Raw genomic sequence first — 24,566 nt, forward strand, 5'->3', positions numbered from 1 at the left:
AAGGATGACTGTGCTCAATGCCACTTATTTGCCTGTATGAAAATGGAATAGTGAAATCTGAGTAGTGTTTTAAGGAGGAACAGGTGCTAGTAGCTGGTATCTATAATCCTAGCAACTCAGAATCCTAAAATCTGAGGAGTTAGGTTGGAAGCCAGCCTGGGAAGAAAAGTTGATGAGATTCTTATCTCTAATTAAGCAGCAAAAAGCCAAAAATGGAGTTATGGCTCAAGTGATAGAATAGCAACCTTGAGTGAAAAAGCTAAGAGAGCTGAGAGATAGTACCCAGGCCCCGAGTTCAAGCCATAGTATAACAAATAAAATTAAATGGAAGAGGGAGGAGGAGGGAGAAAAGTGATTGATGGGGTGAGGTTGATTAGATCCACTGTGGACATATGTGAAAGTGTCATAATGAAAGTTCCTGAACAATTAATCTATGAAAACAAGACAAAACAAAAATGGCCATTTGAGGGTTTTTTTTCCTGTGGAACCAGAATGTGTAGATTTTAATAGACAGATAGCTACTAAGTTAATATTCAGGTCAGTGCAGTGTAGGAAACACTACTAATCTAAGTACAACATGGACCTGTTTTCAGTCAGCATCAACAGAATGTCATATTCCTAGTAATTATTATACCTAAGAGCTGGCTTAGCCACTGATTTATACTGACAACTTCAATATATTCAAGGCACTGGAGTTTATAAGACTAAAATCTTTTATTTAGGCCTTGCTGAAAGAGTTCAGCTTCCTGTTCAAGTCTTCCCCTCTTAGCCCTCACCATACACACATAGACACACACGCATACACACACACACACACACAAGCACACACACAAACACATGCATATATATCATCTTGAAGACATGTTACTATATATAATGTGTGATATATAAGTATATAACATTTACATATGCTACTAAATTATATAATATTACTCTTTCTGTGTATGTATGCACACATACCAAGTTTGTATGCATATATATGATATATGTGTATATATGATATATATGTATACACCATATATATATATATATATATATATATGCTTCTCACAGGAAGTTAGGCTCCTAAAATACTCACTTTGAAAGGAAGCAGAAAGCCAGCTAAAAGCAGTTCATAATTGTAATCTCAGTCACTCAGGAGGCTGAGATCTGAAGATCAAGGCTTGAAGCCATATCCAAGAGACGATTTATCTCTCTGGAGGCAAAACTGGGCAGGAAAGTCCATGAGATTCTTCCAGTTGACCAGCAAAAAGCTGTCAGTACAGTTATGGCCCAAGTGGTAAAGTGCCAACTGTAAAAGAAAGGCAGGCTAGCCAGTAAGTGGTCTCCGGGCTGTAGTCCTACTAAGTGCCAGCTTGATGACCTTGACCTTGGGAAAGTTCTTTAACCTCAGCTTCATTATCTGTATAATGGAAATTCTAAAAGAGGGTAGTTGAGAATTAGTGGAAATAATGTATTTAACATGTTAGTTAACAAAGCCTGGCCCACAATAAACATTTCCTAAAAATTAACTATCACTGTACTTCGGTTTAGCATATGAGTCAACTGCTCACAGTTCAAGGAACAGTGTTCTGGTCTGGGTGGAATGGATGCTTAACATCTATTCCTAGATGCTCTGGAGTTCCTTTCCCAGAACCCTAACCCTGGTTATCTTCTATACTGGCTGCAACTCCCGAAAGGTTCTGGGGTTCATTTCTTCCTGTGCTCACTTGTGGCACTATTCAAAGCTTTACAGGTTTCAACTGATCCATTGTGTGAGTGTGTGAACAGAAGCTCTAAGAATAACCAGGCAAAGAAGTGACATGGGATGGATATGCTGCTGGTGGTGGTGTGCGCATGCGTGCGTGCTAATAATGGGACTGGAACTCAGCTCCAGGGTACTATCCCTGAGTCAAAGCTGATGTTCTACCACTTCCACACCTCCACTTCCAGCTTTTTGCTACTAAATTGGAGATAAGAATCTCATGGACTTGATTGCCCAATTTTGCTTGCACCCATAAGTCTCAAGTCTCAGCCTCCCAAGTAGCTAGGACTACAGGCATGAGCCATTAGTGCTGGATGTCATGTTTGGATTGTTCTGACAATCTCCTGTGGTGTGACATGCTTTGTAGTCTTCTGCAAATGTGCTTTGCTTTCCATTCATATCAGGAGGTAGGACAAGAGAAAACAGCTACTAATGAGAACTTCAGCTCCCAGTAGCAAGCTCTACCCAAGGCAGTCACTCTAGCCATCCAAATTCAATGGTGGCCTAGAGGCCATTTAGAATCCAGGCAGTCTCCAGGATTGCACACTAGATCAGGTCTGATTGCTGGTCTCCTCCAGCTTCCATGTACACCACCATCCAGCAGTATCTGTTTCACAGCTCGCATTGCACATCGCATCACCAGATGAGCTGAGAACCTCTTGAATGGGATTTGTGAAAATGGAAGGGAAATATTATTCCTAATTAGGCAAACTGAATGCTCTAAGAATTGTCAAAAACATAAGTGAAAATAGAACATCCAGATTTTTTCATTTATTTTCTTCTTCCTACTCTACCTTCAAGATTCTTTCTTGCTTTCAGATACTATATAAGGTGTTGGCAGCTAGTGTCTGTCCTGTCCACACCTGGGCAGGTGCAGAGCTGGGGGAGGGGCACAGATGCCATCTCCTCTCCAGTTTAAGCAATGCTGTTGGGGGGGCCACAGAAATGGAGGGAGATGAAGAATGAAGGTACTCACTAGACACTATGTTGAAAATTAACTATACACCTTGTGGGTGGGGACAGGAGGGAAAAACTGGGAGATAGTGAGTAAAGGGGTGACATTGTTCAAAAAGAAATGTACTCATTGTATGATTATTTAATCATAACCCCTCTGCACATCACCTTTATAATAGTTAATAATTTTTGCCAGTCCTGGGCTTGAACTCAGGGCCTGAGCCCTGTCCTTGGACTTTCTCAAGGCTAGAGATCTACCACTTGAGCCTCAGCACCACTTCTGGCTTTTTTTTTCTATGTATGTGGTACCAAGGAATCGAACCCAGGTCTTCGTGCATGCTAGGCAAGCACTCTACCACTAGGCCAAGCTCTCAGCCCACAATAACTCATATTTTTAAAGAAAAGCCGTGCAATCTACCCTAGTGTGGGTGGTAAGGACTTTATACTCTTATTTTAAGGCAGAAACGTGCTTTTCCTGGCTTAAGGCATGTGTTGATAGCCTAAAAGGTAGAGTTTGGCCAGGTATTGATGGTTCACATCTGTAGGCCTAGCTATTTAGGAGGCTGAGATCTGAAGATCGTAGTTCAAAGCCAGCCTAGGCAGTAAAATCTGCAAGATTTTTATTGCCAATCAACTACCTGAAAACTGGAATTGATGCTAAAGCTCAAACTGGCAGAGTGCTAGCCCTGAGCAGAACTCAGTGGCAGTGTCCAGGCCTTGAGTTCAAGCCCTACAACTGATTAAAAGAAAGGGGATTGGGGAGTTTGGCCTAGTGCTTGCCTAGCATGAACGAAGACCTGGGTTTGATTCCTCGGTACCACGTACATAGAAAAAAAGCCAGAAGTGGTGCTGAGGCTCAAGGGGTAGAGCTCTAGCCTTGAGAAAACCCAACAACAGTGCTCAGGCCCTGAGCTCAAGCCCAGGACTGGCAAAAAACAAAAAACAAAAACAAAAAAAAAAACCTAGAGTTTGGATGGTAGCACAATCATTTCCGTTGGCTCAGCTTCCACATGTGTGAAATGGGGCTCATAATAGTTAACAAGGAGTTAACACTCAGGTATTACTAGAAAGAGGGCTGGCACATAACTATCCCATCAATATAACCTATTATGTCATTTTGTCCTCTAGTTTCAGGCCATCAAACCATATGCAGGCAAAAGTTACCCTCTTTTCTCTCTCTTTCTTTCTCTCTTTCTTCCTTTCTTTCTTTCTTCTTTCTTCTTTCTTTTCTTTCTTTATGTGTGTGCCTGTACTAAGGCTTGAACTCAGGGCCTCTTATTCTTGTTTAGGTTTCACTCAAGTCTAGAGCTCTACCATTTGAGATATACCTCCACTTTCATCCTTTTGCTGATTAATTGGAGATAAATGTCTGTGAGACATTTTCTGCCCAAGCTGACTTTGAACCGTGATTCTCAGATCTCAGCCTCATGTATAACTAGGATTATAAGTGTAAGCCACTGGCACCCAATCACCAAGCTCTCTTGTTATTTGGGTTATTACTTTGTCCTAAGAACCAACATGGAATACCTTGGGCTAACTTAACTACGGAGGCTAAAATGAACATGATTTTTTATTGCTCCTTCAGTGAGTCCTTTTTAAAGGACTCTTCAGATCTGCAAAGAAAAAGAACTACATTATTATTTATAAGGTGAAACATTGCTCAGAGCCCAACTAAGTATGCAACAGTCTAAGAACAGGTCAAACAATATACAACTATCATGTAACCATTAAGAATGGTGCTTTTGAAGAATTGTTCATGTCTAGGAACTGCTCATGAAACAAAAGTAGAAAAACAGGCTTCAAAATTGTGTGTACAACTGAATCACTGGTAACTATTGTAAACACATTTCAGAGAAGCAAAATTTATCTAGAGAAATACATCAAAATATAGTGACGAGGGCTGGGAGCTGGTGACTCACACCTGTAATCCTGGCTAAGATCTGAAGCGGCCAGGTCAAAAAAGTTCATGATACTCTTATTTCCAATTAACCACAAAAAATCCAGAAGTGGAGCTGTAGCTCAAGTGGCACAATGCCAGCTTTGAGAAAAAAAGCTGAGGGAGAATGCCCAGGCCCTTACTTCAAGTCCCGGTACCAGCATCAGTCAATCAATACATTAGCAGTTCAGAGTTTCTGTGGGTGAAGGGACTTACATATTTGCATACCGGGTTTTTGTTTCATTTCTTTTTTTTCTTGTGCCTTCCATATATTACAGAAATTCTTGTATTGGAGAAAGATTAAATCAAACTATACGAAAAAAGAAACAAACTTGGGGCTGGGGTATTGGCCGAGTGGTAGAGTGCTTGCCTAGCATGCACAAAGACCCAGACTCAATTCTTTACTACCACATACATAGAAAAAGCCAGAAGTGGTGCTGTGGTTCAAGTGGTAGAGCTCTAGCCTTGAGAAACCCAAGGTCGGTAATCAGGCCCTGAGTTCAAGCCCCTGAACTGGCAACTAAAGAAAAAAAGAAAAGGAAAAAAGAAACATCTTTCAGAAGGTGACTTCCTCAGTTCCTACTTTTGTTTGGAGTAGAAGACCCTGAAGAACAAAGGCAGGTGTTGTCTCTTTCTAATTTATCTTTGCTCTTGAAAGAAAAGCTATGAGAAAGCTCTGGGTTTAAAACTGCAGATAGATAGACAAAGATAGGAATGGGGAGTTGTTGCCAGATAAGAACCTCTTCAAGGTCTTAAGATACAAGTTACCATAGACTAATCTCAACCATTTATTTTCCCCAACACTAGGGAGAAATATCCCTGGCCCACAGCAATATGGAAGAGAGCCATCTATCAACTCTTTCAAAGTAGTTTTTAAAAAAGCAGTGTTAAAGGAAGAAGAAGAAAAAGACAATACCAACAGGACATCATATAAGTCTAAATAGACAAGTTAAAAAAAAAATTTCCACACGTCTGTACCCACAACCTTGCTAACTGACTTCCTGTTCCAGTTTTTATACCTAAGGAAAGATTACTAAGAACTCAAAGTGAGCCAGGCACCAGTGGCTCATGCCTGTAATCCTAGTTACTCAGGAAGCTGAGATCTGAGCCTGGACAGAAAAGTCAGTGAAAATCTAATCTCCAATGAACTACTAAAACTCCAGAAGTGGAGCTGTGGCTTAAGTGATAAAGATGTAGCTTAGGGACAGAACCTAGGCCCTAAATACAAGCTCCAGGACTGGCACAGAAGAAGAAGAAGAAGAAGAAGAAGAAGAAGAAGAAGAAGAAGAAGAAGAAGAAGGAGGAGGAGGAGGAGGAGGAGGAGGAGGAGGAGGAGGAGGAGGAGGAGGAGGAGGAGGAGGAGGAGGAGGAGGAGGAGGAAGAGAAAGGAAGGAAAGAAGGGAGGGAGGGAAAAAGTTTAAGATAAGCAGAAGGCTGCTAGCTCATGCTTATAATTTTAGCTACTTAGGAAGCTCAGATCTGAGAGTCACAGTTCAAAACCAAGCCAAGCAGAAATTTTGGTGGGATTCTTATCTCCAATTAACCAACAATAAAACAAAAATGGAATCATGGACCTCATGGTAGAATGATGGCCTTTAATGAAAAGGCCACAGGAGAGCTCCCTGCCCCTAGCCAAGGTCAAGCCTCAGAGCCGGCACCCACACATGCACACACCCATTCACACACACAGTACAGAAAGCATGAAAAAGCTTGAATGTCTCAGGGAATGGCAGTATCTGAAGGAGGCACTGCCCCATCCCCTGTGGATATCTTGGCCCCTCATCTCTGTACCTTCCCAACAGGGGGTCTTGCAGAAGTAACACTTTTGGCAAGAGTCATAAAATTAAGATTATTTATGATACAGAAGTGAATTAATAATATTTTTCAAGGACCCGAAGGATTTATGTAGAGGAACTCCTGTTTTAGTAACTAACCCCTTTTGGATGAATTCCAAGATAAATCAGACTTGTCTGGCTTCTGCCAGAGCCCTTCCACCTCTTCCACTTTCTCTTGGCAAATAATCTCTTGTATTTTACTAGAGGACTATGGACAAGGAGCTGACTTTCCTGCCTGCCTTTTCTAACCTGATTCCCACTTCAAAACCTCTCTCTCTCTTTCACTCCTTCAAAACAAGAGGAAGCATGGAAGGAGGTATTTCATGACCATGGCATGCACAAACACCCCTTGATAGCTTGTGAGGGGGAATGGAGAAAATTATATACACTTTTTTCCCCCTTTTGTCCTATGCTGGTGATTAAGCCCAGAGTCTTGTGCATGCTAGGCGAGTTTTCTACCTACATCTCCTGCCCCAAATTGTCTTTTATCAGTAGATGTGTGTGTGTGTGTGTGTGTGTGTGTGTGTGTGTGTATGTGTGTGTGTGTGTGTGGTGGAGAGAATGGGCCTATGGTGGGAGATGTAGAGAAGGAGAAAAGTGTAGGGAATAGAAGAGGGATTTGGGGGTCTTCACTCTGAAAGAAGGGTCCAGGGAAGACAGGACCAGAAGCTTGAGAAAAAGACTTAGTTTGGCACAATATGCTCCAATCACAAAGGCCTAACTTAGTCTGGCAGAGTGACTAAGTGATTCAGCAAGGCCCTGAGTTCAATCCCTCTCACCACCCCTCCCCCCCCACACCATTAACTTACAATCGTTAATAAACTCATAAGATGGTTGCTGAGACAGAACCCATGCTCTCATGGGTCCTCCTATGCCACCACACAAGTGTCATCCGGAATGGTGTCCTGATAGGGTACTATCAAAGAAATGGTTCCTGGGGCTGGGAGTTTGGCCTAGTGGTAGAGTGCTTGCCTAACATTCACAAAGCCCTGGGTTTGATTTCCAGTACCGTATACACAGAAAGAGCCAGAGGTGATGCTGTGGCTCAAGTGGCAGAGTATTAGCCTTGAGCAAAATGAAGTTCCAGGACAGTGCCCAGGTCCTGAGTTCAAGCCCCAGGACTGGAAAAAAAAATATGCTGCTGACTCACACTTATAATCCTAGCTAGTCAGGAGGCTCAGATTGGAGGATCAAGGTTTGAAGCTAGTCCACGTAACAAAGCCCATGAGATTCATATCTCCAAAAAGCTGAGAGTGGAGGTGTGACTTAGGTGGTAAGGAGCCACCACCTTTGTTTGAAAAAAAAACAAAGGGATAACACCCAGGCCCAGAGTTTAAGCCCCCTCGCCAGTATAAATAAAAGAAGAAGAAAGAGAAGAAGAAGAAGAAGAAGAAGAAGAAGAAGAAGAAGAAGAAGAAGAAGAAGAAGAAGAGGAAGAGGAAGAGGAAGAGGAAGAGGAAGAGGAAGAAGAAGAAGAAGAAGAAGAAGAAGAAGAAGAAGAAGAAGAAGAAGAAGAAGAAGAAGAAGAAGAAAGCAAGAAAGAATCGGAACTCAAGGGGATGGATGAAATGGATGAATGGGTGAGATTGGAAGAGATAAAAGAGAACAGTGGAAGCATGACAATGATCAGGATGCATTCCATTCACCATAAAATGACATATTGAATTAAAACCCCTCTGTACAACTACTTAAAGATAATTTTTTTAAACTAAAACAAAGCAACAACAACTAAAAAAACATAATGGGGGACTGGGAGCATGGCCTAGTGTTAAAGTGCTTGTCTGGCATGCACAAAGACCTCAATTCCTCCATACTGCACAAATAGAAAAGGCTAGAAGTGGTTTTATGGCTCAAGTGGTAGAGCTCTATCCTTGAGAAAGTCTAAGGACAATGCTCAAGCCCTGAGTTCAATCCCCAAGACTGGCAAAAAAAAAAAAGAAAAGAAAAGAACAGAGCAGGGGTGATTCATGCCTGTAAGCCTAGCTACTCAGGAGGCTCAGATCTAAGAACCAAGGTTCAGAACCACTTCAGGCAGAAAAAGTCTATGAGACCCTTATATCCAATTAATCAGCAAAAAGCTGTAAATGGAACTGTGTCTCAAGTGGTATAGAACTAGCCTAAAGCAAAATGCCCAGGGCCAGCACCTCAGCTCTGAGTTCAAAATCAGCACACACGATCGCGCGCGCGCGCGCGCGCGCACACACACACACACACACACACACACACACACACACACACACAAATAAAAGAAAAGATGAAAATCATTCTTTGTGTAAGAACCACATTTTTTTAAAAAATGGAGAACAGGGTAGATTTGGGCCCTCAGTCATATTTTGCTAGCCTTGGTTTTACTAAACTTACCTTCCCCTTAGCTTTTTCATGCAGCTGGGGACAGGCTAGACTGAAGGACTCCTGGGCTGGGTTTGGCACCGTGCTCTCCTGCAGAGTACTGTCCTCACCTATGAAACCACATGTTTGTTTATCACCCTCAGCTCATGGCTGTTTCCTGAGGAACTCCCCTCCAACTCTACAAAGCATGTCAAACCAGAAAGAGAAAAGTTGTCTGCCGTCCCTGCAGGAAATGGCCATAAAATAGACAGAACCAGCCAGAACTAGATGACAGCCCCTGAAACTAAGCCCCAGGGCCAGGTGAAAGGGCACTTCCCTAAAACCACAACAAGTCTGGCTAATTTGATGCTTCCACCAGACTTCATATAATAAAAAGAAATTTCTAGAAGAATAGAGAAGGCATTGCTAAAAATCAGAGGCCAAGAGAAGAGTCCTGGATCTAGAAATGGAATACCAATCTCAAACAGGAGGCCAAGGCCAAGGCCAGACAACAGGTAGAGAACAGGTATGCTCTTAAGCCCAAGGCCAGTAGGCAACTTAGGCCCAGACCCAGACAGAAGTCTGAAAACATTGAGAAGCCTAAACATAATCACAACTGCTAACACTCAGCAACCACATCCTGTGCTCTAGGCACTCTGTTGTTAGGTTGTTTAAATCATACAATATCTTATTTAACTCTTTCAGATGTCGTGATGTAATCAACATAAAACATCTCCTTGGATTTGTTTTATTTATTTTTAATTTTTATAAGTACTTGCTGAGCTTGGGATGTAGCTTAGAGTAGAGCACTTGCAAAAATCCCTGGGTTTGTGGCAGATTGTTGGATTGGATGCTGAGTATTTAGTTCTGACAGAGTTTGTTGACAATTGTCTTCCCTAAAACACTAAATAATATTGTATTTCAGCTTTTGTTTGAGATATGAAGTGTGCAATCACTGGACTCTGCCACTGTCCCACACAGCCAGGTATAAGCAGAGCACCTGTAATTCTACTCAGGAGTCTGACCTGCAAGAATCATGGTTCGGAGCCAGACTGGCCAGAGAAGTCTGTGAGACTCTTATCTCCAATTAACCAGCAAAAAGCTGAAAGTAGAGTTGTGGTTCAGGTAGTAGAGTACTAACCTTGAATAAAAAAGCTAAGGGAGGGGCCGGGAGTTTGGCCTAGTGGTTAAAGTGCTTGCCTAGCATGCATGAAGACCCAGGTTCAATTCCTCGGTACCACATATAGAAAAAAGCCGGAAGTGGTGCTGAGGCTCAAGTGGTAGAGCTCTAGCCTTGAGAAAGTCCAAGGACAGTGCTCAGGCCCTGAGCTCAAGCCCAGGACTGGCAAAAAAAAAAAAAAAAAAAAGCTAAGGGACTGTACCCAGGTCTTGAGCTCAAACCCCAGGACTGACAAAAAATGGGGAGGGGGGGGTTAGTCATGTTCCAATAAAATGATTTTCAAAAGCAGGTGTGAAGCCAAAGCTGGATATTGTAGCGTGCTGAATGCTGTACTATAAGAGAAAGCATTAAGTAGTTACACAAGTAACAATCATTAAATGACATCAAAAGTTCTTGATTAAAAACACAAACCCTGTGTGTAGGTTTTATTTGTTGTTGTTGTGATTGTTGTTTATTACACCGTTACTGGGGCTTGAACTCAGGGCCTTGCATTCTTAGTCAGCTTTCTTGCTCACAGCTTGTATTCAGCCACTTGAGCCATGCCCCCAGTCCAGGATTTTACTTGTTAATTGGAAATAAAGTCTCTTGGATTTGTCTGTCAGGGCTGGCTTTGAACAGAGAATTTTTAGCTCTCGGTCTCCTGTGTAGCTAGACTTACTGGTGTAAGCCACTAGTTTCTAGCATCTTCTTACTTTATTTTGGTTTTATGTTTGCTTATCTTCACACAATTCCTTTTGTGAATTCTCATTTTATTCAACTAAATAAAGAGGAAAAATGAATTTTTATCCACCCCCTAGGCTAGAAGACTGGCAAGGGCTTTGATATAATGAGACAGCAGAACAAACCTGGTGGAGAAATGCTAAAGAGAAGGATGTACAGGAGGTAGGCAGCTGTGTTCTTTCTCTTTTTGTGGCTGGTGCCATCTTACACGGACTCTCAGTAAGTTTTCCTATTGCCTGGCATGGTAGCACCTGTAATCCTTGGGAGGTAGACACAGGAGGATTTGAGGCCAACTTAGGCTATTATAGCCAAACCTTGTCTCAGATCCAGCAAACAACAGTAACAACAAAACAAATTAAGTAACCAAGCATTGGGTATCTGTATGTATGTATGTATGTGCCAGTAGTGGGACTTTTAAACTCAAGTCGTGGGATCTATCTCTGAGCTCCACCTCTGGCAAACAAGAGACGAGTCTCATAGATTTTCCTGCCCAGAATGGTTATAAATTGCAATCCTCAGAACCCAGCCTCCTGAGTAGCTAGGATTACAGATGTGATCAACCAGTACTAGCACGTGCACATGTACACACACAAAGGAAAAAGAATCCACTCAAGAATGTCTCCTGGGGCTTCCAGCTCTAGCAAGCCAGCCCAGGCCTCTTCTTCATCTATCTTGAATACTGTGCTCCTCTTAAGATTTCCCTCATCGACAGCTAACATTCTACTGTTAGTGATCACTGGACTCTCAACTTCTAAGCTCTGTAATAAAGAATTCCTCTGGGAGCATATTCCATATGGAGCGTGGCTTGCATAAATCCTCTTAAGTCTCCTCCTGTTTCTTTCCTCTGAAATTCCTAGCTGGGGTTTGGGCCAGCTATTGTTTCCAGAATGGGATTCCTAGTTCACCAGCACCAGCTTCTCCAGGGAACTTGCTAGTGATGCAAATTCTCCAGGACTCTTCCTAGATCTGCAATCTGTAATTCTCTGGGAATAGTCTAGTACTCAGGGGTTTAACATGCCTGCCAGGTGACTCTGAGGTGTATGAAAGAATGTTTAAGGAACACTGCCTTACAGGAAGGAAGCTTTTGCTCATTAAATCCTAGTTGATGGTCTGGTGCTGTGGGCCACCCCTGTAATCTTAGACTTGGGAGGTTGAAGCAATAGGACCGGGAACGAGAGGATTGAGAATAATCTGGGTTACCTTAGCCTGGCCTACAAAGTAAGAATCTGCCTCAACAGATGAAAAAAGCTAGCCAAATTTTTTGTTGGTTCCCTGAGAATGGCAACAGGTTATTTTCAATCTGAACAAGAAAGCTAGTTGATCTTAGCTGGGCTGGGCATAGACGCACAGTGAATGCCTAGCATGTGAAATACCCTGGGTTTGATCCCCGGTACCACAAAGGGAAGGGGCAGGGGACAAGGGGAGACAGTATTGAGAAAGTGACAGGTAAAACATTTATTAATAATTTTCCAACAAGATATTTTCAAATAAGTGATTGTTCCAAAAAAAACCTAAAAATGAATATGCTTAATACAGATTTAGAAACAAGACTGATTTTCTTCTGCCTCATTTAGTCTGGCTTCTGTGAGATCATGTGGACAGTCTGGGGCGTGGAAGGGATAACTACAAGCTTCTCTACTTCTAGGATACAGTATTATGAAAGAAATGATGCTAGGAGTCGGGCATTGTTGTAGGAGCTGGGTGCCTCCCACATACAAGGAAGTTCATCCCTTTATCCCTTCTTAAGTCAGTCTTTGGCAGTCTACACTCATAAACAGAGATGATCAAGACCTTTCCAGAAAGGTAACTGTTTGTTTTGAGGTCATAAAAATGAATCCTTGCTTTGTTTTCAAAGGAACACGCGCTTCTCTTCAGTGCAATCTATACACACTGCATGACAAGTAGGTGAGGTCCTGAGATTGCAGAGATAAAACTTCATTTGTTGACTTTGGGCCTAGAGCTGAAACAATGGGACAAAAGAGCAGTTTGTTGCAATAAGCCTTATAAAACACAATAATATTAGTCATATACACAGAGGAAAATAGGAGAGGCTTAATGAGATAAATGACATTAAGTCACCACATTAGGGATTAAAATATTCGGATTAAGCAAACACTAAAAAGGTCCAAAAGAAAGGATAAAGACAAGAATGATAACTTCAGATTTAGGAAACAATGGGTCTTTCTATCTGTCTCCTTTGCTGTCTGACAAGAGGGCTTTCAGAGAATGCCTACACCCATTGTAATGCCTACTAACATCCCACTTTTCCATCCCCAAAAAAAACATTCTATGCTCCAGTCACACAAAACCAGCACATTCTTATCTGGTTTTCTCTCTCCTGCACGATTTGAAGCAATGTACTTTTCAGGGACTAAAAGCTCTAGGAGGTTTTTCTTTCTTTTTTTAAAACCGTATTTACATTCTGAGAGTCATTGACCTAAATTCCAAGATGTGGAAGGCTGCTCTCAAGCAAGAAAAAAAAAAAAAAAAAAAAAAAAAAAAAACCAACCAACTATCAGTAATCTTAGCTACTCAGGATCATGGTTCAAAGCTAGCCCAGACAAAAAAAAAAGCCTGTGAGACTATTATCTTCAATTAACTACCAAAATAGCTAGAAGTAGAGCTGTGGCTCAAGTGGTAGAGTGATCACCTTGAGGAAAATAAAAAAGCTCAGGGACAATGCCCAGGCTCTAAGTTCAAGCCCTAGGACTGGCACACACACACACACACACACACACACACACACACACACACACACACGAGATTGCCTACGCCTGTGTACCTGCATAAACAACGAAGGGCATTTCAACACTGCAGGTACAGCATACATACTGGTATTATTTCAACTGACAGTGCTGCTAAGCTGGAGTCCATATTAAAGGTTTATATAGTTGTGTTAAAGTGAACATCAAGCATCTGTAATCCTAGCTTCTCAAGATGCTAAGATCTGAGGATGGAAGTTTGAAGCTAGGCAGGAAAGAAAAATTCATGAGACTCTTATCTCCAATTAGCTCAAGTGAAAAAGCCAAGTGAAGCTGGGTGCTGGTGGCTCACACCTGTAATCCTCCTGTAATCCTAGCTACTTAGGAGGCTGAGATCTGAGGATTGTGGTTCAAAACCAGCCCAGGCACAAAGGTTTGTGAGACTCCAATTAAAACACCAGAAAATCATAAGTGGCACTGTGGCTCAAGTGGTAGAGAGAGAGCCTTGAGCTGAAGATCTCAGGGACAGCACCCAGGCCCAGAGTTCAAGCCCTACAACCGACAAAAAAGCTGGAAAAGCCATGTGAGAACAAGCAGCTCCAATACAACCATCAAACACACACACACACACACACACACACACACACACACACACACACACGGACATCTATAGTTATAAAGAAAAACATATTTTTCAAAACTTAGAACAGAAAAATGCTCACTGGCCTGTATCCAAACACTCCTTGGCATTAGGGATAAGCACAAAAGCCAGAAATCATTTCCGTCTTTCCTTCCTTCCTTTCTTTCTTCCTTCTTCCTTCTTCCATCCTCCCTCCCTCTTTTTTTTTTTTTTTTTTTTTTTAGTACTCGGGCTTGAACACAGGGCTTTGAGGTATCCCTTAAATTTTTCACTCAAGGCTGGTGCTGGTGCCGTACTACTTGAGCTACACCCCCGCTTCCAGAATTTGGGTAATTAGAACGAAGAGTTTTCTGGAATTTTTGTCCAGGGATTGGCTTTGGTTCAGGATCGTCAGATCTTGCCTCTTGAGTAACTAGGAATAGAGGAGTGAGTCACTGGTGCCTGGTACAGTGGTAGAGTGCCAGCCATTTCCTAGCTCTGTTTCTGGGCCTGTTTGTAATACAGGTACTCTGTTTGTAATACATGTACATGATACTCTTATCATGGTAGTGGGATTAGGTAGTAGATACTTCATACCTCCTTTCAGCTAAGAAACACAGAGAGAATGGGACTCGGACCAGGTAAACCTTCCAAGGCCCTCTGGCTTTTATTTACTTCCACCAGCTGACCATCGCCTACAAGTTTCCACTAACTTCCTAAAGTAGTGCCTCCAATTGGAGACCAAGAATCACTACATGAGACTGTGGAGGCATTCCATAATCATAATGGCTGGACCAGCTACATTCTAAGTTCTGAGAGTAACTTTAATATAGTTGATGATGTCTTTAATACCTAGAAGGAAACTGCATTCTTGGTAGAGCTAAATAAAATGATGCTTTGTGCTTTGAAGATTTAATTTTAATTGACACAGCCTTTGCTCTGGAAAATAGGATGTAGAGCAGCTAACACAGTTTTGTTTTGTTGTTGATTTGTGTGCCAGTATGAGGGCTTGAACTCAGGGCCTTGCTCTCTTGCCAAATTGCTTACATTCAGGGCTGGTGCTTTTACTACACAAGCCATACCTCCCCTTCAGATTTTTCTTTTTTTGCTTACTTTGTAAATTTTTTAAAATTTATTAATATTGTAAAGGTGATGCACCTAGGAGTTACAGTTATATATGTCAGGAAATGAGTATATTTCTTTTTGAACAGTGTCACCTCTTCCCTCAGAAAGGTATGGAAATCAAAAACAGTGACAAAGAACAAATAGTGACAAAGGAGAAATAAACCACAGAACAGACAAAATGCTAAATAACAAAAAAACCCCTCTTGTTTCCATTTCTTAGAGTTCATTTCAATAGACATTGTTTTATGTGATCATATGTACACAGCTATTGAGCTTTACTCTCTTGTAGTAATTAGAATGTGCCTATAATTCTACAAATAAACACAATGGATGGTCAGAGATGAAAAATACTTGGGTGTGATAAGTTAAATACTTAAGTCTTTTTTAATGGTTATTTGGAGAAAAGAATTGCACTTTTTCCTGTTTGGACTCGTGTGGAATCTCAATCTCAGATCTCAGTCTCCTGAGTAGCTAAGATTTAGGTTATAAGCTTCTAGCATAAGTCAGTTAGATCCTGAGTAAAGGATTAGAAACTATTTACTTATTAAGGACCAGTAGCCCAGGAAAATACATTCTATGGCTGGAGTTTTATGAGCAGGGCATTAGTCTCTAAAGAGTTGTGACTTATGGCAAGGAAGCACCAAAAGCTTCATCCCAAAATTCCGTTCTGAAGGGACTGCTGAAGATTGGCAGGAGAGACTTCCTCCTCTGACATAGAAGGAGTTCGTACTGGTTAAAAGTTATGAACTAACTAGCAGGTACTGGTGGCTTACCTCTGCAATCCCAGCTAGTCAAGAGGCTTAGATCTCAGGACAAAGATTTGAACCCAGACTAGGCAGACAAATCCTAGAGACTCCTATCTCCAATTAACCAACAAAAAAGCTCAAGTGGTAGAACACTAGCCTTGAACAACAAAAAAAAATTAAGCAAAGACAAAAATGGTACTTTCTTTCGTATGTGGAAGCTAGATGTAATATACACTGGAACATAATAAATTATCCAGGAATCTATGCATTCACACATACTGAAACCAAAGGAGGATACTCTTTGGAGAGAAACACAAATGTCACAATGCCTATAAATAAACTTATTGATGGATGCAGTGGCTCATGCATCTAATCCTAGCTATTTATGAGGCTGAGATCTGAGGATCGAGGTTCAAACCCAGCCAGGGCACTACAGACCAAGAGATTCTTATCTCCAGTTAGCCACTAGAACACTGGAGGTGGGGCTGTCGCTCAAGGGTAGGGTGGTGGTCTTGAGTGGAAGAGCTCAGGGACAATGTTCAGGCCCAGAGTTCAAGCCCCACAACTGACAAAAATAAATAAATACTTAAAAATAAATAAAGTTATTGAAATTTTTTCAAAAAGCTAAGCAAGACTGTGAGGCCCTGGGTTCGAGTCCTAGTACCCCTACAAAACAAGAATAGCAACTATGTATCACCAATTTCTCCTGCTTTATTTCTTTCCCTTGGTTTGTCTCCTACTGTAAGCATAAAGATTGAATCTGTTCTATCTTCCCAAGGACAACTTTTCCTGAAAGGCCTGCAGTAGGGAGAAGAATAACCAAGGTAAAAGTTGATAAGTCTAGTCTATGTATACAGGAATCAATGGACTTACTAGATCTTATTTTACTTATTCTTTCAATGCTAGGGAAGCATTCCAGGACAAGTGCTCGGAAGTGTGTTAGCAGGGTCTCAATGTGGAGTTCTTGATGTCTGGAACCTGGATGAGGCTCTGGAAGAACGAGAAAAGTATTTTTATTGAAGTAGAAGAGACTACAGTGACAAGTGGCTCCCAAGCTTGGGAGCAGGCCTGAGCAAGAAAGCACCGAAGACCACAGAAGTGTGATGCTACGTCTCCTCCCACAGGACAGGCTCCATGTGATGGACAGTTTGAGTGATGATTATAAAAGAGTGTTTCCAACTGTGCATACCCTTTGCCACAATGCATTCTGTTGCAATGATATGAATAACATGGCAGGACATAAACACAAAGCCTTGATTTGGGGTTTACAGAGAAAGGTTTTTTAAGATCAGACAAATGCAGTACAGCATGTATGCCTTTTTCTTTTTCTGAGTCTTCCTTTTGGTGAGACTGTCTCTTTAATAAGCTGGGGTTTTTGTTTGTGGTTTTACTTTTGTGTGTGTGCTAGTCCTGGGGCTTAAACTCAAGGCTTGGGCATTGTCCCTGAGCTGTTTTGCTCAAGGCCAGCTCTCTATCTCCTGAGACATAGCACCACTTCCGGCTTTTTTGTAGTTCACTGGAGTTGCTCCAACCTTTCCTGCCTGGGCTGGTTTCAAACCCAGATCCTTAGCTCAGCCTCCTGGAGTAGCTAGGAGTACAGGCTCGAGCTTCTAGAGCTGGACTATCTAGATGTTTTGAAAGCAAAGTAACCCCTAGGGAAGGGTCAGAGTGAATTCTGCACTAAGTCTTGGGTAATAGGGGTGGAACTAGGCCTGGGACTCAGGAAATAGGTCTCCGCCTCCCTCTGTCATCTCTACCCTACTTTCCTGTACCAGAGCTGCACTCTCAGCCATATATTTAATGTTTTATAAATCAGAACATTTTACAGGTTTTTTAAAGCTATGATCTGAGTAGACAATGTGTTAATACTTCTTTGCTAGAAAGAACCAAATCTAAAGAGAAAAATCCCCTTTCTCTTTTTTCCCCCTCTCTCATCTCATAAATGAAGATTTTTGCATTTCATTTTTTTAACCATTCTAAAGGAAATCTGATTGCCAAGGAAAGTTTTCAAATGAAGAAAGACATGGAGAAGAAGTTCTAGAAGGTCTCTTGGTAGATAGAGAATTGCTGAATCAAAAGATAATTTAGTTTGATTTCTTACTACATCACAGCAAATCATAGCTATTTGGATTCTTATTTAACCAACCAAGCCTCATCAAGACTCACTAAATCTTATTCAGAGATTTGAGAGACCGAGGCCATCACTAATAAAACAGATGTGGAAGCAAAGCCTCTGAAAGGGAAGTTCAAAAATAATTGTAGATCGGGTCACATCTCTCCAGAGTCCAGACTTCCTAATTTCTGTACGTGTTTCTCAAGGGTTTCCAAGGCACAGCATCGTATTTAGTAGGTGAGATGGCACAAACAAAATTCAAAGAGAGCATATTGGAGACCTAATTCCATTAACCTCTCACTGGTTAGCCGTATTATCCTTTTTTTGGTATATTATCTAAACTCAAGGAGAGCATTTAGTCACCTACAACAGTTGTTTTATATGTTGTTTATTATTTGTGTTCATAGCATTCCCACTCAAAGATGACAAGTTTGCCTTTCTAGTCCCAAAAAGCTATGAGTACTGCTGATGTTTTTCACAAATATGACACAATCTACGGTGAGGTAACAGGTCAAAGTCACTGACTCTTGCCTTTCCCTGAGATGCATGTATCCTTCTCTGGAGGAGCACTATGCATTTTTCTTGGGCTCCAGAGTACTAGGTCATGAATAGATTAGAATTCCCCAGGGTGCACTTTTGGGATCTGTTCCCCAGTTTGAGTTGACATGAAGTTAGGCCTTCAATGTACCTCAGGAAAAGAAAAAGAAAGAAGGGGGTGGGGGGGGGAAGAAGGAAACCAGGGGTCATAGGGCAAGCAACAGTGTTAAGTATTTTACTATGTTATCTCAGCAAATCTCCTTCACTGCAGAGATACTGCTTTTTGTCCTCATCTTAGACATGAGGAAGTAAAGGCCCAGACGGAAGTGGCTTGTTTAAGGTCATCTGCTGGGGAGGGATTCCATTTCCTGAAGTTTGATCATAAACTTGATGCTTTTTTGTTTTGCTTTGCTTTGCTGTCCACTGTAGGCTAAAGGCTGGGAGGGAGATGCTGTGTAGAAGCTAGGAGGCCCTTGAGGCAGAAAAGAGCCAGCAGAAAAGGAAACAACTGAAAAATTAGGAAGTAAGAGTCTAGGATCATATTGATTTGGAACTGAACAATAATTTCATAAAGAAAGAAAGGAAGGAAGGGAGGAGGGAGAAGGAAGGGAAGGGAAAGGGAGGGAAGGAAGGAGGAAAGGCTTATGACTTACCCTTTGAAAACACTATAAAGAAAAGTCTGTCATTTGCCCTGAAGTTAGTGACCAAACTAGGATATAGTTTCGGAGTAGAAGGGCTTTCCATAAACTGAATGGTAATAAACTGAAAGCAGGAATGTAGCTCAGTGGTAGAATGTAGAATTAGCTGGGTTTATTCCTCAACATCTCAAAAAATACAAAATATTATATATATATTAATATATATGTAATATATTAACATATATATATATATTTTTGCCAGTCATGGGGCTTGAACTCTGGGCCTGAGCACTGTCCTTGGACTTTTTCTCAAGGCCAGAGCTCTACCACTTGAGCCACAGAATCATTTCCAGCTTTTTTCTATGTATGTGGTACCGAGGAATTGAAACCAGGCCTTCGTGCATGCACTATACCACTAGGCCAAACTCCCGGGCCCATAAAATAATATTTTTTAAAAATGAATTAAACCAGGTGCCAGTGACTCATGCCTGCAATAGTAGCTATTCAGGAGGCTAAGATTTGAGAAAGCCAGTCCCCACTGTCTGTGCTGGAAGTTCCTGAGACTCTTATCTCCAATTAACCACCAGGAAATGGGAAATAGCATTGTGGTTCAAAGTGGTAGGGCACTAACCTTGAGCTGAACAGTTTGGGGACAGTAACCGGGCCCAGAGTTCAAGCCCCACAAATAAATAAATAAATAAATATGATAGGAACCAGTGGTAGTTGTCTATAATACAGCTACTCAGTTCTGATCTGGAAGATCGAGGTTTGAAGCCAGCAGAAAAATCCAGAAGTGTTCTCCAATTAGCCAGCAAAATGCAGGCTGGAGCATAGCTCAAGTAGTAGAATACAAGACATGATGAGCAAGTAATTCAAGTGAGTGAGACCTTGAGTTCAAGCTCTGGTACCAGGACAGTAAAATAAAATAGAAAAATTCTACAGCATAATCTTAAAGGAAGGGCTGTGTGTACATGTGTTGTTTGTTATTGTTTGCTTTTGTTGTGCTGGTCTTGACAATTGAATTTAGAACTTGAGGCCTGGGAGCTTTTGAAGCTCAAGGCTAGTCCTCTGTCAGTGTGAGCCACAGCTCTGCTTCCTGCTTTTGGTGATTATTTGGCAATCAGAGTCTTTCCTAGACTTTCCTGCCCAATCTAGCTTCAAATCAGGAGCCTTACATCTCTGCCTCTAGAGTAGCTAGGATTACAGGTGTGAGCCACACACAGCCAGCTCAAGCAAAGTCTTAAAATCATGTGTTACAGCCTGTGTCTGTGAAAAGGGAGTGAGGAAGGACTGGGTTGAAGTTTATCTTTGAACACCATTGATTTATTGATTTCTGTGGAGCATAGAGACACTTCCTTCCATGTTCCATTGAGGAAATATTTCCAGTGGTGTTACCAATACCCAGACTACCTGGTTACTTTACCAGTCTTATCCCTAAACGTTACTGATAGCACAACTATATTTGTATTTCTGTTTCACTTTCTCTCTCTCCTTCTCTCTCCCTCTCTCTCCCCCCCCTCTCCCTTTGTGTGTGTGTGTGTGTGTGTGTGTGTGTGTGTGTGTGTGTGTGTGTGTGAAAAGAGCGAGAATGTGTGTGTATATGTGGCAGTACTGGGGCTTGAATTCACATTCTCATAGTCTCCATTACCTTTTTCTGCTCCAGGCTGGTGCTCAATCACTGGAACACAGCTTTATGTCTAGCCTTTCAGCTGGTTAACTGGTGGTTAGAGTATCATGGACTTTCCAGATCAGGCTAGCTTTGAGCCATGATCCTTATATTTCAGCTTTCTGAGTAGCTAGTTCATGCTACCATGAACTAGGCCAAGTTATGTGGCATATCTTAAAATTTTTTTCTAATTCCTATTTACTTTTTTTTTTTTTTTTGCCAGTCCTGGGCTTGGGCTTAGGGCTGGAGCACTGTCCTTGGACTTTCTCAAGGCTAGAGCTCTACCACTTGAGCCTCAGCACCACTTCTGGCTTTTTTCTATGTATGTGGTACCGAGGAATCGAACCTGGGTCTTCATGCATGCTAGGCAAGCACTCTACCACTAGGCCAAACTCCAGGCCCCTCCTATTTACTTTTTAACTCATCATTTTTTTTGAATTTTCAGAAATATAAGCTGTAAATATGATGACACCCTCTATCTCCAGCCAAGGCAAATATCAGCCTTTAGAAACTTCCCAGGAGTTCCCAGAAGACAGTATCTCCATAGATATGCTAATTGGGGGGAAAAAAACACATTTCTTAAGAAAGGTATTATTGCTTGAGGCAGGCTTTTTACATTAATCAACATTTCTCTAATACTTGTCAGTGTTTTGTAACACTTTTTCAAGTGCCAATTGTAACATGCCAGTTCTTCTGAAGTGTGGAGGCTGCAAATAAAGGAAACCAGAATGGTAACTCTCTTCCCTTGGGGCTATTTCTGTCATGGTAGAGCATAAATTCTCTTTATCATTTTCATTTTACATAATCATTAGTTATGTGGATGGTAGCTAGAAATATGAACTGATTAGTCGGCACGTGGTAAGTCCAGATTTGCCTGTGCATTTTAGGGGGTTCGTGAGTGCCCATACTAGGATTTGAACTCAGGGCTGGCCCCTGTCCCTGAGCTTTTTGGCACTTGCCTGACACTTGACCACTTGAGACATAGCTCCACTTTCAGCTTTTGGCTGGTTTAACTGAAGATAAGGGAGTCTCAGGCTTTTCTGCCTGGGCTGGCTTCAAACCTCAATCCATAGATCTCAGCATTCTGAGTAGCCAGGATTACAGGCATGAGTCACCAGTGCCCACGTTGTTTGCTTGTATTTTCATTCTTGCTTCATGATTCCCTTTAAGGCCATCAAGCTTTTCATTACAAATTTTAGATTTCATCTATAAATAGCTAAAAGCTATTTACCTTGATCAGAAATTTTTTTCACTGAGTTTTCCTATCAAAACAAAAAGTAAACTAAATAACTATGATTTAAAAAAAAGATATAAGAAAAAAAATTTAAAAAAAGATAGCTAGATGATCTTAATAATATCATCTTAGGCTACACAGTATCACTTTTATTATCACCTTGATTGTTTATTTGTCACCTTTATTGTTTATTCATGTATCACCTTTATTTATTATCACCACTGTTATCACCTGTAACCTCTACTTATTAGTTCTGTGGACACAGGGCTTTCTGCATGTGTGCAGGTTCTGAGGTCACAGATTCAACTGCAGATCAAAATCCTAGCTGTAACTCTGGCTATTCAGGTGGCTCCGATCTGAGAATCATGGTAGAAGCCAGCCAAAGCAGGAAAATCTGTGAAGCTCTTATCTCTAACTACCAGAAAACAGAAAGTGGTTCAAAGTGTTATAGCCCTAGCCTAGTATGAAAAAGCTCAGGGGTAGAACTCAGGCCCTGAGTTCAAGCCCCATGACCCACCCCCCCAAAAGGAAATTCAGAAAAGAAAAAAACAAAAACCGGCAGAGGTATCAGTTACTCATGCCTCTAATCTTCTGGAAAAACAAAACAAAACAAACAAAACTAGCTGAGATGTGTAAAGCTGTAGTTTTGAAGCCAATTGGAATGGGAAATTCCAGAAGCAAAAGTTGGGCTGGAGGTGTGGCTCAAGTGGTAGGGTACAGCCCAGCAAACCCAAGCCCTGAATTCACACTTTCCTTAAAACAAAAGAAAAAGTGCATTGCCACTGAAGACTTAAGATTTTCCATTGTCCCTTAAATTACACAGTTCCTCACATAGCATTCACATGGTATTAGCTTTCTGAGTAGTGTACGGAGTACAGAGCCACATCTACAGGAGGATACACAGGAAATGGGAAAACACTGTGCCATTCTGTGTAACAGACTTGAACATCCAGAGATTTTGATAGCTGTGTTGGGAAACAGCAGGCTTCTGATTCTGAATTAGCTATTCAGTGTTCTTGTGTGCCAGTCTTGGGGCTTGAACTTGCTTGGGTGCTATCCCTGAGCATTTTTGCTCAAGGTTTGCCCTCTACCATTTGCGCCACGTCTCTATTTCTGGCATTTACGATGTGCTTGATTTGGACTCTGGTGCTCATGGACTTTCTTGCCTGGGCTGGCTTTGAACAGTGATTCTCAGACAGCTTCCTGGTTAGCTAGGATTACAGGCACAAGCCACTGGTGCCCCAGCTCTATTTTTCTCTCTAAAATTAATACTTACAACTTACTACATGATGCAATAATCCCTTTCAACATCATGTTTCAAAATGGTACAAAAATTTAAAACTCTAATAATTTATTTAAGTGCTAAACAGACTTGCAGAACATGTCTTCATAAATGAAGCATAAACACAAATTTATTTGCCACTGCCTTGTTCTTAACGCACAAACAGTTTGGCTGTTTATTTTATAGAGGATTTTCTAGTGATTCTGAGCTTTATGGTCCACAAAAAGATGCATTAGAGGATTGTTAATGTAATGCCTTAATCTATTTAAAGATTTCCATTTTAAACTAATTGATAACTAATGGACATTTAGGAAAAAGCAAACAAATAAATGGCAAAATAAACATGCTCAGATCCAAAGCCAAAGCCCCAAATATGATTTAAAAAATATTTTTCCACGATTAGGAAAAACCCATTCTTCATCATTTGTTCATACCTTAAAACAAACAACCAAAATAACTAGAGAAATGGAGCCGTGGCTCTAAGTGGTAGGATGCTGACCTTGAGCAAAAATAGCTCAGGGACAGCTCTCAGACCTCAAGTTCAAGCTTTAGGAACATGCCAACTTTAAAACTATTTAAACAGACATTATTTAGCACATAAAAATGGGTAGACAATGAACTTTGGATTGTTTCTCTCAATATCTCAATGTGAAAAATTTTCAATCCTAGGTATGCAGGAGGCTGAGACCTGAGGACTGGGGTTTGAAGCCAGCAGGAAAGTGTGTGACTCTTATCTCCAATTAAACCACAGAAAAAGCCCGAAAAAGCCCGAAGTGGTGCTCTGGCTCTAGAGTGCTAACCTTGAGCAAAAGGAGCTAGGGGACAGTGCCAGGCTCAAAGTTCAACCCCCCAGGACCAGCAAATAAATAATAAAGAAAGAAAGAAAGAAATGCATGTATGTACGTGTATGGGGGAATAATTAAAAAAAGAATAATAAAATGAATAGCTGCAGACTCTATCCCTAAATTTGACAAATAAAGCACTGACAACTTTACCTTCTCACTGACAACTTTACTTTCTCTTTCTCTAAACATTGCTCTTATTGTAGTTACAGACGTGCATACAAAGTCACATGCCTTACTATTCATGTTAGAATAACAACCTCCTACACAACCACAATATTTTCACATAACAAAAGAACTGTGATTCCCTATTACATAATATCCAGTCCACATGAAAACTGCCTGTAATATATACCACAGCTCCT

Source organism: Megascapheus bottae, chromosome 3, assembly GCF_031878675.1.
Source record: "Megascapheus bottae isolate mThoBot1 chromosome 3, mThoBot2.hap1, whole genome shotgun sequence".
Taxonomy (NCBI): Eukaryota; Metazoa; Chordata; class Mammalia; order Rodentia; family Geomyidae; genus Megascapheus; species Megascapheus bottae.